This window comes from Phalangium opilio, unplaced genomic scaffold, assembly GCF_054372755.1.
Source record: "Phalangium opilio isolate 3A_F unplaced genomic scaffold, DU_Popi_V2 ptg000011l_1, whole genome shotgun sequence".
NCBI lineage: Eukaryota > Metazoa > Arthropoda > Arachnida > Opiliones > Phalangiidae > Phalangium > Phalangium opilio.
The window spans coordinates 4,781,438-4,785,597 of record NW_028324147.1 but is presented as its reverse complement, the minus strand read 5'-3'; the positions used below and the strand labels follow the sequence as shown (position 1 = coordinate 4,785,597).

Genomic DNA, 4,160 nt, shown 5'->3' with positions numbered 1-4,160 from the left:
CTTCTTTAATGGTATGAATCCTTGCCTGTCTATTAATATTTTACGTAAGAGAAATACGTATTTAGCGAAGCCTAGAGAGGATAAACATAAGCGAGATTGTTTCGGAAAAAAAATACTGCTTCCACTAATGGGTTTATACTCCTTGTTACTGTTGTATAGAGTAATCTTGATAAAAGCTTAAAAAATTACGAGAGGACAGATCTTTTTTATCCTTTTGTTTTATTCTTAATAAGAATATAAAACATTTATTTTGTATCAAAAAATATTTTTTGGTGCTGAGATTGCTTTAGAAAAATCCAAACGGTTAGGCATTGGTAAAAAAGACATGTGTAAGCTATTTGCAGAGATGATAATTGTTTTACATGTTTTAAATAAAACTGAAGCTTCCATTATTGTGTTTATGCTCCTTGTTTGTTTCTCTGAAAACCATCTAGGTGTAGATAACAGTTAGACCAAAAATTTCAAAAAAACCTAGTTGAAAATAGACCTTTTAAATTTGCGGGAGCCATTCTTGAGAATTTTTCTTTGCTTGTAGGTTGTCAATTTATCTACCAGTAAATATTTGTGTTTGGAAGTTGGATATTAAGTCAAATTAAGTGGTTGTAAAGAGCCAGCAGGTTTTTGCCGCTCCTTTTTGTGAGTATTCGATTTTTGTATGTAAAATGGAGGAAGATAATGTTGAGAGTAAGGATGAAATGCGGAAGCGCAAAGCGCGGGAAAGGATGAGGGCAAAAAGGTCGACGTTTTCATTGGATACTTAAGTTTATATAATCTTCTCGACACGGAGAGGTAATATTTTGGTTTTCCCGACTTGTATTATCTTGAAATGTCCCAGAATTTCCATTGCATTTTGTTGCATACAAATTGAACTTTCCAACTGATATAAAGATATGGTTTGGATTTCATACTTTATTTTAATATCTTTAATAAACGTCAATTAAACCAACTGATATATATTCAAATTAAATCCATAAATGGATGGTCCATCATTAGAGCTACTAGTTCAATATAAGTATATTACTTTTCTTGCTTTGATAAAAATTGCAGTATTTCATTTACACACAAAATAGATTCTAATCTTCCAATTTCTGAATCATTCTAAATTTAGTCGAATATTCCATTCTTGAAAAATAAAATGAAATATTCAGATTTTTAAATTAAAAAAATCTACCCCCTCCCATTCCCCCATCCCCTAAAATTTGAGCTAAATAGACTCAATTTTAATTTTGATTTCCCTAACAAAAGAATCGACATCCCTTACAAAATTTTAACAACCATCGAGGGGGCATCCACTAAGGTAACAATGCAGTTACTCATTCCTCAAACACTGCACATAAATTCACAATATCTAGCAGCACCTCGACACCGTCCGTTACGCGCGGAAATCTCTAACTATAACCAGAAGTGAGATGAGACTAGAAGTACTGAGCTAACCAAATTCTTCACTTGGCGAAAGTGAATATTCTTGATAAGACACCAACGGTTGGCCCTCTGGTAGCGGTTTCTGAATTTTCCCTCCAAAACTTGAGAGGCTCGTGGCGGTAGACGGCCGAACTAGATTCAAGCACCCGCGTCCGTGTTCCTCCTCGGCTTTAGGATGAGGGGAAGAGGGTAGGAAATGTTTTTGGAACTCGACCAATTTTTTCCTCTCTGGTGTAGGCTCAATGGAAGCTGCATAAAATCCTCAAATTTGTTCACTAGTGCCTGGATCTACTACCAATGCTAGAGCTCTTTACTTCTAGTCTCATCTTACTTCTGCTATAACCTTATAACCTAGCTTTTCCCCAAAATTCATTCCTAACGGATTAACGAATTCAATATATAATCATCGTCATATCTGGCTGGGGCTTTTAAGGAGTTGAAAATAGAATATTTATGAAGGCAACTTAGGAAGGGGGAGGGCAACACTGCATGAGAAATTTCCCGCCCTCACCGCAGATTTTCAAAACGAAATTCTATTCAAATTTTGAATTTTTCTCGCTCGCATAGATATAGTTGCGCCACTCGCTCGCACTCGCGTTCAACGAATCAATGTTTAGTTGAGTGAAATGATCGAATTTCAAAACTAGAGCGCCTCGTGCATGCTTCTGAAACTTTTCCCGCCTTTTGTTCGAATTCAAGCGGCCGAGAATTAAAGAGATGGGGGGGGATAGAGAAAAGCGCGGGAAAAGAGCCTCTTCACTGCCTAGCACGCGCCTGTGTCCTTTTATATTACTTAATAACGCGCGCGCGCTCTTTCAATGCCTTCTTCAGCTCGTGCTTATACTATATCGAGGGGTCGAATACTTGCCAAGGAAAATTAGTTCTTGGCTTCAAAGTAAATATGTTTGATCTTTTTTTTGGTTGGTAGTTTAGTAAGTATCCATTCCCTTGATTTATCACCATCTAACGCCTCCACTATATCCTTTTGTATTCAATGGATGTCCCGGAAAAACGCTAATAATGGAAAATTCTGTTCTATAATTACACCCGATTCCGAATCGTCCGTCGTTCATATTTTGGTGGTTACTTTATGCTCCGAGCTGCTCCGGTTCTACTCCGAGTGGATGGTAGCATGCACTCAAAGTGTCCCCCCTTTCTAATGCTTCCTTAATTGAAGATTCTGGTTAGAGATTTTTGAATGCCAGAGGTTATAGGGGTGGGTATCTATGTATAGTTTTCTCTATTCAGTTTATGTAAAGCAATGTTGTGTCGTCGTAAAAAGCCTGTTAATTTCGACTCATTCTCTTGCATCCTACGCTTTACGTCGAAATGGATGAACGAATTCAATGCATTTTGCAAAAGCCGCTTTGGCTTGAGCCACTGACATTTTCAAAGAGACCATGGTTTTAAACTCTTTAAGAATTTCTGAAATGTTCCAGAACGCCAAAAATCCATATCGCGTCGTAAAATAGTTTTCCTCCGTCTTGTCAAGAGATAATCTACTAAGAGTATGTAACTCGGCTCGGGATCTCACGAAAAACCCATAGATGCACTAAAGGGGGCTAGAGAAATTTTCCTCCCCCGTTTCTTAACTTTAATCGCGTGCGCTTCAGGGTTGTCAGTAATTTGTTATATCATAATTACTGAACTGAACAGAATTCTACATACAAGCTTGCTTTTCAGTCTGTTGTAGATAGCGGTTGAATTGCACACGTCACAATTGACTGGCAACACTTGTTGTTTGCACACTATATATATTGTTTCTTTAATATTAATACGGATAGTACCATAAGGTTTATGTAGTTCTAAATTCCTCAGGATAAGCCTAATTATTTGAAAACATTTCATAAACTGGGGGCCAAAAATAGCACTGTTTTATATCTGTGTCGCCATCTAGTGGGAAAGATATGAACTAAGCTTCTAGCATTTGCTCCAATGACGGTATAAATAGCATTAGGGTGACATCATATCTGTGCAGTTTGCGATAAGATGATACCAAATGTTTTTTGGTTTCAAAACACGGTACTGTGTTCACTTACACCACCAGTATTTTAACACCATACTCCGACTTGATGCACTCTTGACGTTGCATACCACGCCAAGTCTCGCAATTTGCGTGATGACATTTTAAACATTTTAAAGTTAGGAAGTTTCTAATTAAGATAAAGCATATTTGCCATTCTTTTGTGACGTGAATCTCGTGATAACACAAGATGGGTTGGAAGGGGGGGGGGTAAAATTCACAGAACGTCAGATTTGATTTACCTTCTTTTTGTTTTTGGTTCCCTTGCACCACTTGAAAACCAAAAATAATCCTTACGATTTAGTGTTTAAAACACGAAGCAATTTATGCGAAAGTAAGGAAGTAAAGTTAATGTTATTTCACGATGGTTATCTCAGTACACTCCAGGCTTTGTCTATATTGCTTCAATTTGCGCGAACACATATCCTGTAATAATTACGATAATGCAAAGATGTTCTTGGACGCTGCTGCTCAAGATTACGTTTAAACGAGGAGATAACGGATTTCTTTTGAACGCAAACTACAAGGGAAGTTTAGGGGGTTTTTTTTTACGATAAAAGGGTTGGATTTTTAGAATGAAGGATTGCCAGAATTGCTGACATTTTGCGGAGGGTTTGCGTTTTCTTGGAAGGTTTTTTTTTCCCACCTCTCTCTCTCTCTCTCTCTCTCTCTCTCTCTCTCTCTCTCTCTCTCTCTCTCTCTCTCTCTCTCTCTC

At 37.5% G+C, this 4,160-nt stretch overlaps 1 long non-coding RNA gene across 1 annotated transcript; it reads right to left on the bottom strand.

The window, feature by feature from the left end:
- Positions 1 to 200: 200 nt before the first annotated feature.
- On the bottom strand, positions 201 to 808 carry LOC149709979 (uncharacterized). Its single transcript, XR_016376428.1, has 2 exons — positions 488 to 808; positions 201 to 430 (listed from the first exon to the last, which is right to left on the bottom strand). It is a non-coding gene; the product is annotated as an uncharacterized LOC149709979 (long non-coding RNA).
- Between the last annotated feature and the right edge of the window lie 3,352 nt (positions 809 to 4,160).